This window comes from Schistocerca nitens, chromosome 3, assembly GCF_023898315.1.
Source record: "Schistocerca nitens isolate TAMUIC-IGC-003100 chromosome 3, iqSchNite1.1, whole genome shotgun sequence".
Classification (NCBI taxonomy): Eukaryota; Metazoa; Arthropoda; class Insecta; order Orthoptera; family Acrididae; genus Schistocerca; species Schistocerca nitens.
Window position 1 is genome coordinate 890323115 of NC_064616.1, and position 12254 is coordinate 890335368.

At 44.0% G+C, this 12254-nt stretch overlaps 1 protein-coding gene across 5 annotated transcripts in view; it reads left to right on the forward strand.

Annotated features, from left to right (window-relative positions):
• LOC126248944 (organic cation transporter protein) overlaps positions 1–12254 on the forward strand; it is a 308493-nt gene that overhangs the window by 33411 nt on the left and 262828 nt on the right. The gene's annotated exons all lie outside the window — the stretch shown is intronic.

A 12254-nucleotide genomic window follows, 5' to 3' on the forward strand; every position in this document is an offset into this window, starting at 1 on the left:
GCTTCGGTTGATATATTTCACAAATGTGAATTGACGCTATTGGCGGCGTTTAGTAGTCTACATGTCTCAATGTTCTACTGCCGCAGCCGGCCGTGGTGGCCGAGCGGTTCTAGGCGCGTCAGTTTGGAACCGCGAGACTGCCACGGTCGCAGGTTCGAATCCTGCCTCGGTCATGGATGTGTGTGATGTCCTTAGGTTAGTTAGGTTTAAGTAGTTCTAAGTTCTAGGGACTGATGACCTCCGAAGTTAAGCCCCATAGTGCTCAGAGCCATTTGAACCATCTACTGCCGCTCGACAGCCATGTACGCCCGATGTACGACACAAATTCGTGTGCCTTTAAAGAAGAGATCTGCTACGCTGTTCCTGAGCTATAGATCGATCTTCTTCAAAAGTGGAAAAAAATTTGTCATCAACAAATCATTCCCATTGTATATACCCCACGCGTGAGTGAAGAATTTTTGGTTTTCACGGTGACTGCACACAGTATTAGCAACATTAATGGTGCTGGTTTGGATATTGAAATTGTTCACAATGTCCTCAGGTAGGAATTATAGAACACCGAAAACAAAATATTTCACTACTTTCAACTTCTCTTGGAAGAATATCGATTGCTGTATGTTATCAGATTAAATCAGAAGCTATGGTATGTGAGTATACGAGGGCTTACGCAGTAAATATTACAGGCGCAGTTGTACCTCTTGCTTGTGTTTTAGGCGTGCTTGATCGCGTGGCCAGCAGCGGTAGCGATGACGTAAGCGAGGCGGAAAGCGCGGCCGTACGGAAAGCATGACGGACAGCGTGATCTAGAGATGTGCGATACCTGCTCTATCACCGTAATCCTTTACTGTCAGAGTACTTAACCAATGACAGCGTATCGACTATTTATTGGAGAGTTGGTTTCTTATGTGTGTGTTACCGGCATTGTGTAAGATCCGGCATTCGATAGAATGCCTAGATGATGTATAGAACGCGTAAAATCGAACGTCAAAGTGTGAAAAGATTGATATTTTATACATTTCCTATACCTTGTGTACTTTGCCGGATTGTCTGCTGACAAAATATATAATACGCCTAATACCGCCTTTTTTCCCCCGCGCCACTGTTTGAGGTGGCGTTCTGGTCTTTGTTTAGTGGTTGCGAAGACAGCGTATTGTGGTACGACGTTCAACTTACACTCCACAGATATCGCCATAATAGTTCCCCAGTGTATAGCATCTGGCTGAAGTTCCAAAGACGCTCACTCGTCGTCCTTTCCCGTTGTTCTTGTGTCACCATGCCGGAAGGGAGTGTAGTGCCAAGACAGGAATGACTCCATGCAACGACGGTTCTGCGATAAATTATTTGAAGTAACAACCAATGCTGAATGCTGGTAAAAAGTGTGTTTTCCTAACCGAAACCAGTTGTCAGAAGTTAGTTAACGATATGAAAAATACTAAGACGACTATGAAGAAGGAACCACGGGACTAGTGGCTACTGAAACACTATGACGGAATGATAATCGAGGATAGGACTAAGCTGATCTATCCTGTTAATGAAAGTACAAGTGCTATTCAATTGCGCGTCGCGAACTTGGTTATTTGACACACTGCAAAAGGTCCAATTGTCTATTCGTCATAGAGGGCGGGACAGGATGTTGAAAGAAATTTCACCAAAGTATAACCTTGCCAGAAGATGCAAACAGGTGTCAAAAAAGGTGTTGTGGTCAAGCCAATGGGTTTTTTTGGAATTCAGTTCCCGTTGTCAGGTTGATCTCATCGATTTTCAGCCCCATCCTGATAGAGTGTACATGTTTATAATGGCCTACCAAGATCATCTCACAAATTTCGTAGTTCTGAGGACTCTGAAATGAAAGAGAGAGGAAGAAGTAGTCTACAACCTCAACATTGCTTGGTGTTCCAACGATTCTACCACGAAGATCGTCCATGGTAAGCCGCGCCTCTCACAAAGTCAGGGGAGCGTCGAAAGAGCAAGTCAGGATATTGAAAATATGCTGCGTGCTTGGATGCAAGATGAAAAAACTGCCTGCCGGAGTGACGACCTGCGATTCGTCCAGCTTATGAGAAACAGAGCTTTTCATTCTGGGATTAGCAGATCAACATACGAAGCTCTGTTCGGCTCTAAAGCTAGAGTAGATGTTTCGAGGTCATCCCTGCCTGACGACGTTTTACAAGACGTAGAGACTGAGGAAAAACTGGAAAAAATTATGGAGAGCGTACAAACGACACAACAGCAGAAAGGAAGACGAGATGAATCAATGCAGCAGAAGACAGATGAGAATGCAATCTGTGATGGAGGAAACCAAAACAGTGATGAAGCTATGGTTACCGAAGAGCCTTCCATTTCTGTGTTTACCGAATATCCATCTTTTTCAGATATCTGTAGCGTCTGCTTAAAAGAAACCAGTGGTGCTCATACATGTCAACAATGTGGCCGGAACGTGCATGCCATCTGTGGACATTCTCCTAAAGACGATGACGCCGACGAAGTAGAAGATAGGGGGTTAGGATTTTGTGCAGCGTTTGCTTCAACACTGAGAAAGATAACCAAAGTAAAACGGAATCGAAACTGAGCCTTGAGATTCAGGCCAAAGAAATAAAAAGGAATTCTGATAAACAAATTCCTCCTATGCCTTTGGGTGCCACTATGCGAGTTCCGATTCCCGGCATCGACCAAGGGCGGGGTGACTTACGCAATCTGTTGACTATTGTCATGAACGAGATGCTGTTCGCATTCTTCTTTAAGTCGTGAAATGTATGAATAAGGTCAAGTTGACGAAATATACCTTTTTTGTGAGAAAGAAAAGTGAATGCTTACTGTGACAAGCACTTCAATCTCAGTCCTGCTTTCATTGACCTTAGGCTACGGGCCCACGAACATTTTTTTCAGCGGAGTTTGAGCTGCAAAAAAAGTGACAAGAATTCTAGCAAGTATGGCGGTCACACAGAGCAAGAAAAACTGCCGGATAGTGGCAGAGAAACGGCCAAGTACACGTGCCGGACAAGCAATATTGCGAGAACAGTCATGGTCAGCTTTTCGTTATATGACAATTCAGTTTTCACGCTGTCTTCATTATTCGTTCATCATAGTCTTCGTGAAAGACAGCTGGATCTATCGTAACTAACTGACAGGTCTACATCTACATCTACCTCCATTCTCCGCAAGCCACCTGACGGTGTGGCGGAGGGTACTTTGTGCACCTCTATCGGTTCTCCCTTCTATTCCAGTCTCGTATTGTTCGTGGAAAGAAAGATTGTCGGTATGCCTCTGTGTGGGCTCTAATCTCTCTGATTTTATCCTCATGGTCTCTTCGCGAGATATACGTAGGAGGGATCAATATACTGCTTGACTCCTCGGTGAAGGTATGTTCTCGAAACTTGAACAAAAGCCCGTACCGAGCTACTGAGCGTCTCTCCTTCAGAGTCTTCCACTGGAGTTTATCTACCATCTCCGTAACGCTTTCGCGGTTAGTAAATGATCCTGTAACGAAGCGCGCTCCTCTCCGTTGGATCTTCTCTATCTCTTCTATCAACCCTATCCGGTACGGATCCCACTCTGGTGAGCAATATTCAAGCATTGGGCGAACAAGTGTACTGTAACCTACTTCCTTTGTTTTCGGATTGCATTTCCTTAGGATTGTTCCAATGAATCTGTCTGGCATCTGCTTTACCGACGATCAACTTTATATGATCATTCCATTTTAAATCACTCCTAATGCGTACTCCCAAATAATTTATGGAATTAACTGCTTCCAGTTGCTGACGTGCTATATTGTAGCTAAATGATAAAGGTTCTTTCTGTCTATGTATTCGCAGCACATTACACTTGTCTTCATTGAGATTCAATTGCCATTCCCAGCACCATGTGTCAATTCGTTGCAGATCCTCCTGCATTTCAGTACAATTTTCCATTGTTACAACCACTCGATATACTACAGCATTATCCGCAAAAAGCCTCAGTGAACTTCCGATGTTATTCACAAGATCATTTATGTATATTGTGAATAGCAACGGTCCTACGACACTCCCCTGCGGCACACCTGAAATCACTCTTACTTCGGAAGACTTCTCTCCATTGAGAATGACATGCTGCGTTCTGTTATCTAGGAACTCTTCAATCCAATCACACAATTGGTCTCATAGTCCATATGCTTTTACTTTGTTCATTAAACGATTGTGGGGAACTGTATCGAACGCCTTGCGGAAGTCAAGAAACACGGCATCTACCTGGGAACCCGGGTCTATGGCCCTCTGAGTCTCATGGACGAATAGGGCGAGCTGGGTTTCACACGATCGTCTTTTTCGAAACCCACGCTGATTCCTACAGAGTAGATTTCTAGTCTCAGAAAAGTCATTATACTCGAACATAATACGTGTTCCAAAATTCTACAACTGATCGACGTTAGAAATGGTTCAAATGGCTCTGAGCACTATGGGACTCAACAGCTGTGGTCATAAGTCCCCTAGAACTTATAACTACTTAAACCTAACTAACCTAAGCACATCACACACATCCATGCCCGAGGCAGGATTCGAACCTGCGACCGTAGCAGTCGCGCGGTTCCTAACTGAACGCCTAGAACCGCTAGACCACCGCGGCCGGCGATGGACGTTAGAGATATAGGTCTATAGTTCTGCACATCTGTTCGACGTCCCTTCTTGAAAACGGGGATGACGTGTGCCCTTTTCCAATCCTTTGGAACGCTACGCTCTTCTAGAGACCTACGGTACACCGCTGCAAGAAGGGGGGCAAGTTCCTTCACGTACTCTGTGTAAAATAGAACTGGTATCCCATCAGGTCCAGCGGCCTTTCCTCTTTTGAGCGATTTTAATTGTTTTTCTATCCCTCTGTCATCTATTTCGATATCTACCATTTTGTCATCTGTGCGACAATCTAGAGAAGGAACTACAGTGCAGTCTTCCTCTGTGAAACAGCTTTGGAAAAAGACATATAGTATTTCGGCCTTTAGTCTGTCATCCTCTGTTTCAGTACCATTTTGGTCACAGAGTGTCTGCACATTTTGTTTTGATCCACCTACCGCTTTGACATAAGACCAGAATTTCTTAGGATTTTCTGCCAAGTCAGTACATAGAACTTTACTTTCGAATTCATTGAACGCCTCTCGCATAGCCCTCCTCACTCTACATTTCGCTTCGCGTAATTTTTGTTTGTCTGCAAGGCTTTGACTATGTTTATGTTTGATGTGAAGTTCCCTTTGCTTCCGCAGCAGTTTTATAATTCGTTTGTTGTACCACGGTGGCTCTTTTCCATCTCTTACGATCTTGCTTGGCACATACTCATCTAATGCATGTTGTACGATGGTTTTGAACTTTGTCCACTGATCCACAACACTATCTGTACTTGAGACAAAACTTTTGTGTTGAGCCGTCAAGTACTCTGAAATTTGCGTTTGGTCACTTTTGCTAAACAGAAAAATCTTCCTACCTTTTTTGATATTTCTATTTACGGCTGAAATTATCGATGTAGTAACCGCTTTATGATCGCTGATTCCCTGTTCTGCGTTAACTGTTTCAAATAGTTCAGGACTGTTTGTCACCAGAAGGTCTAATATGTTATCACCACGAGTCGGTTCTCTGTTTAACTGCTCAAGGTAATTTTCAGATAATGCACTTAAAAAAATTTCGCTGGATTCTTTGTCCCTGCCACTCGTTATAAACGTTTGAGTCTCCCAGTCTATATCCGGCAAATTAAAATCTCCACCCAGAACTATAACATGGTCGGGAAATCTACTCGAAATATTTTCCAAATTATCCTTCAGGTGCTCTGCCACAACAGTGCTGAGGCAGGGGGCCTATAGAGACATCCAATTACCATGTTTGAACCTGCTTTAACCGTGACCTTCACCCAAATTATTTCACATTTCGGATCTCCGTCAATTTCCTTCGATACTATTGCACTTTTTATCGCTATAAACACGCCTCCCCCTTCACTGTCCAGCCTGTCTCTACGGTATACATTCAAATCTGAGTTTAGAATCTCATTACTGATAACAGCCAATTTCCTGTCCCTAGTACTATGTGGGCATTGTGACCGTTTATTAATGAGAGCAGTTCTGGGACCTTTCTATAGACGCTCCTACAGTTTACTATTACCACATTAATATTGTTATTCCCTTTTGCGTTTTGCCTACTACTACCTTTTCGCGTCTCAGGAGGCGTCTTGTCGGGTCTAGGGAGGGAATTCTCTAACCTAAAAAACCCACATGTGCACTCCACACGTACTCCGTTACCCTTGTAGCCGCTGCCTGCGTGTAATGCACGCCTGACCTATTCAGAGGGACCCTAAATTTCTCCACCCGATAGCGGATGTCGAGAAATTTGCACCCCAGATCTCCGCAGAATCGCCTGAGCCTCTGGTTTAAGCCTTCCACTCGGCTCCAAACCAGAGGACCGCGATCGGTTTTGGGAACGATACTACAATATTAGAAATAGTTAGCTCAGATTCCACCCCACGAGCGAGGCTTTCCGCCTTCACCAATTCCGCCAGCCGCCTGTATGAACTGAGGATGACCTCTGAACCCAGACGGCAGGAGTAATTGATGCCGACATGAGCAACGATTTGCAGTCGGGTGCACGCAGTGCCCTCTATCGCCGCCGGCAGGGCCTCCTCCACATCTCAGATGAGACCTCCCGGCAAGCAGACAGAAAGAACACTGGCCTTCTTCCCCGACCTTTCCGCTATTTCCCTAAGGGGCTCCATCACCCGCCTAACGTTGGAACTCCCAATCACTAATAAACCCCTCCCCCCGTGTGCCTGCTCGGACCTTGCTGAAGGAGCAGCCACATGTCCACTCACAGGCAGAGCGGGCGATGCCACACGGCCAGCCTCCACATTGACCCTCCGCCTCGTGCGCCGCAAACGCCGCTGAACTTTCTCCCCTTGGGGAGAGGGTGGCCCAACCGCGCCCGGTACGCGCGAAGATGTCACGACAGCAGGGACCGTGGGTGAAGCATGTAACGCCTTGGGTGTACCATGCGGCGCACCAGACTCCCCACTGCCGCTACACTCAGAGGCAGCAGCCTGAAGACGGTTGACCGCGGCCATCAACACGTTCAGCTGTTCGCAAACAGTGGCCAGCTCCTCCTGCGCCGTACACAGCAGTCACACATCCTATCCATCCCGAGAGGTCAACAAAGGGAAAGTTCGATCTCCTACATAATGAACTAAAGGAATATCCAGATAAAATTTTCGAGTATTAGCGAATGTCACTTAATTCATTCGAAAAACCGTTATCTACGGTGGAAAGTGACACGTCTAAAACTAAAACAATCATGAGGGATTACGTGAGTGCAGAAGAGAGACTAGTAGTTACTTTAACATGCAAAATCAAATAAATACAATCACATTATTTATTACAATGATATGTACCATATTACTGTTATAAAGTGACAAATGATAATACAGAATCGTCAGTATTTCACTCAGATCCCACATTACTTTCGAATGGGAACTGTTCTATTACCTGTGCCATGGTAATTTCTTGCCACGACTCCCTCTTCATACTTCTGTTTTTATAGTCTGGGCACCTTATATCATATGCAGTCTGGAACCGCGAGACCGCTACGGTCGCAGGTTCGAATCCTGCCTCGGGCATGGATGTGTGTGATGTCCTTAGGTTAGTTAGGTTTAACTAGTTCTAAGTTCTAGGGGACTAATGACCTCAGCAGTTGAGTCCCATAGTGCTCAGAGCCATTTGAACCAACCTTATATCATAAACATATGGATATTATTGTACTTCCAGAATTAAGTTCAAATGGTTCTGAGCACTATGGGACTTAACTGCAGAGGTCATCAGTCACCTAGAGCTTTGAACTACTTAAACCTAACTAACCTAAGGACATCACACACATCCATGCCCGATGCAGGATTCGAACCTGCGACCATAGCGTTCGCGCGGTTCCAGACTGTAGCGCTTAGAACCGCTCGGCCACTCCGGCCGGCCAGAATTAAGTGGTCAGTGTCTATACACTCCATGTTGCACATCATGACAGCATTCTGGCCGGAAACGCGAGACGGACTGAACGCTGCGTGCAAAAAGAAAACCCAGCAAGAAAATATGCCGCAGTGCATTTTGCTGCTACGTGCGACCGTGTAAACGCGCCGCGCCAATGAAGCAGCCGCGCGAATTCCAGCGCTGTGTGGGCATCATCACTTAGAAGAAGCTACAATACTATTCCTGTCGCTTTTTCCAGCTCAAACGCCGCTGGGAAAGACGCTCGTTGGGCCGAATCCTTACAGTGTATAACACTGAGTACTTGGGGTAACTTTATCATTTTCTTCCTTTCCTGTTCCACCTGCTGACGGTGAACTGGAAGAATCTCAAGTTTGTAAACTTCTGTACAAGGTCAAATATCCATGATTCTACTGTCATGCTCATTTTGCGAGATATACTGTGTGGTTTCGTGATGATAATACAGATTTTTGAAGATGCCTGAGAAGGGCACATGTATCAATTTGGGATAGGGAATCAAGATCGGGAAACGACTAATTCGAGTATTACAAGCGAGAAGCAGAAATTTTCAAATCGTGTTTTGACGATGATCACCACCCAAGTAAACTCACATTTCTTTGTTTTCTTTTGCACAAATTGATACAGATACAGTAGGTCTTCAACGTGTCTTCGCCTAGATCCCATACACGCGAGACATTGTGGCACAATGTGTTGTACTATCATGCTAAAAAGTATCCTCACAATCTAAACTGCGTTGCGCCTAATTTTGATGCAACCCACATAACGTAATTTTCTTGCTGGTCCTTTAATCTCTTTTTGGCAGTGTCATTTGACTACAGAAAATTGTTACCACAAGAGACCCATAGAGAACACTGCTCTGTATGTCAATCAACCCAAATGTAAATTAATACCATGATACTGCAAACGTCTGGAAGTACGGTATTAGAGATGAGACAGTCCTTAACCTTTGTAAACCCAAATTTGCTACACTAAAAAATGGTTCAAATGGCTCTGAGCACTATGGGACTTAACTTCTGAGGTCATCAGTCCCCTAGAACTTAGAACTACTTAAACCTAACTAACCTAAGGACATCACGCACATCCATGCCCGAGGCAGGATTCGAACCTGCGACCGTAGCGGTCGCGCGGTTCCAGACTGTAGCGCCTAGAACCGCTCGGCCACCCCGGCCGGCTTGCTACACTAAGTGACATTTCAAAAATATTACCACTCTCATTAGCATGTGAGGTAAATTATATACGTAACATACAGCTAAGAAGAGTTAACCCCTAGAACAGTGAAGACGTTTCTGCATGTCTGCATTCAACTATGTTTGCCACTAGCCACAGCATTTTACAAAACTCACGAGGCGGGCAACACAAAAGTTATTCAGTAAGTCATCACCAAATCGACTGATAGTGACATTAGCGTCGCTTTCTGGGTCATATTCAGCCCAAAATTGAGTACTAATAAAGGTAGGATGATCTACCAATTACACTTCGATAATTCTCACACGAATATTCTGATAGATTAAAGGAGCCGATCCTGTGAAACTGTCAGGAACTAAACTAAGATTAAACTGCAATAAATCGACGAAATGCGTAGAAATTCCGTCGATCACTCAGCTTCGTGAACCTCTTATTTTTATTTGGGATTGTCTGTGTCTTAAGCGTACTGAAAATGGAAAATCTCATTGATCAGGCGCTTTTCACTTTTCTTGACGAAGCATCAGCAGCAATTATATTTTGAGCATTGCGAGTATATGATACTAACAACTATATGATCAGAATGGTATGGGTGGTCGTGAATTAGGTGGTGTTATCCTGTCTAACTGCTTTAGCGTGCATTAAGCACTCAACACCTACCCTGCTAGCCGGCCGGAGTGGCCGAGGGGTTCTAGGTGCTACAGACTGGAACCGCGCGACCGCTACGGTCGCAGGTTCGAATCCTGCCTCGGGCATGGATGTGTGTGATGTCCTTAGGTTAGTTAGGTTTAGGTAGTTCTAAGTTCTAGGGAACTGATGACCTCAGATGTTAAGTCCCATAGTGCTCAGAGCCATTTGAACCAACTTACCCTGCTACACAGCCTCGTGTATCTCGCAATACAAGGCAGAGAAATGAACCCATAAACTCCTAATACTCGAAAGGGAACACTTGGCAACCTGATCAATCCAATATACGAAGCACCTGCCTCATTAGCACCAAGCAGGGACATACGCTTCTCAAGGTAGTGAGTTACACTATGGTTTTTCCGTAAAGGGGAAAAGATTTGCCAACTCATTAATGCTTTAAATAAATATTTGCTTAATGTGAATCGTGATACTGACTGAACATAAGTTATGGACAGCCATGCTGTATTCCTTATCAAATGACGCTGTCGTTTTTCTTATTTTACACTTAATGAGACAGTGTAATGTCGAATGACAGTTAAATTCTCCACCAGTAATGATTTCTCCTCCATTGGCATTTAATGATTATTTTTGTATTGTGCAATGTGTATACTGTTGTAATGAAGAATTAACACAAGGTGTTGCCTACAAGAGCAGAGTTTGGTAAATGCCCTGAAGTGTGCATCACTTTCGCCAAATTGTCTTAACCTGTTATCGTTGGACTTTCTGGGAAGTATACGTCTAACCATAACAAAACATTCTATACACCGGTGTATAGAATGTTTTGTTAATGTTAGAGCTCTACGTATCACCTCTACAACGATGCAAACTCTTCTAAATAAAATTTCCATGACAAATTTGCAGTGGAACATTGGTAGAAAATAATTGTAACTTGTTCTGCATAGCTGAAATACGTATCTCTACTATAGTTAAGTCAAACACATTCTGCAATTTTTTTATTAAGTAAGTGATTTCAACAAGTAATACTATTCAACACACCTTGTCTCACACTTTATCTCAGCAGCTGTAGTACCGTTTATGTTCGTTTGATGAACTGTTTACGTACATCGATTTGTAAATAATAGTGTTACATATTATACGACACGCTAAACATTGCTCACACTCCTGTTAAGTCATGTACTGCTGTTTACAGTATACACTACAAGATCAATTTGAGACCAACGCTTTTTGTAGCTGGCATCGCTTTGAATAATATGATTTAACGAACACATTTCTCAGCTCATGAGCTGTTAATGAAACAAAAATGACAACGAAGTTCATTGTTATGGTAATTACGTTAATTCTACAGGTAACTATATAATAAATGTTATCATCCTTTATGGAACTGAAATGATTGTTAGAACACAGGCCCTACAAGTTACTGTTAGTTAAGTAATCAGCTCACTGCAGCTCTACTTGACCTGTTCTGAGAGTTACTAGCCGCGCGGAGTGGCCGCTCGGTTAGAGGCGCCATGTCACGGATTGCGCGGCCCCTCCCGCCGGAAGTTCGAGTCCTCCCTCGGGCATGGGTGTGTGTGTTGTTCTTAGCATAAGTTAGTTTAAGTAGCGTGTAAGTCTAGGGACCGATGACCCCAACAGTTTGGTCCTTTAGGGAAAAAAACAGAAAGCAAGAAAGAAAGATTTAGTAACCATTCTTTCTGTAAACAAATAGGCACTACACTACACTGCACTGCACATATTTTGCATGGACTAATGTCACCACAAAACAGTGACAAAGAGAAGGATGGTATTAAGATCCTATTGCCAGATAGTAAGACAAATGATAGCAAATCACTTATAGTGCCTCAACAAAAATTTGTGCCGTTCGTTGGAGTGCAATTCAGTTATCTTTTATTAAGAATAGGCAGATAGCATCAGCTGCTGCAATATGGTGAGTCAAATCTCTGAATGGCCATCCTCATTTAGGTTTTCCTTTATTAAATGGTTCAAATGGCTCTGAGCACTATGGGACTTAACTGCTGAGGCCATCAGTCCCCTAGAACTTAGAACTACTTAAACCTAACTAACCTAAGGACGTCACACACATCCATGCCCGAGGCAGGATTCGAACCTGCGACCGTAGCGGACGCGCTGTTCCAGACTGTAGCGCCTAGAACCGCTCGGCCACCCCGGCCGGCTTTCCTTTATCCCTTCAATCGATTAAGGAAAATGTTGCGATGTTTCCTTGGGAAGGGAACAGCGGCTTTCTTTTCGCAAACTGAGCTTCTGCTTCGTCTCCAATGACCTCGTCGTCGACAGATCATTTAACCCTAATGGGTTTTGATTTCTTTTTTCCCTGACAATTATCATTACATGCAAGTGTCGTACGAAGCTTAAATGCTGGCAGTTCATCACATTGGTCAGTTATCAAGTACGATAATGCAGATAACAGTGGTAA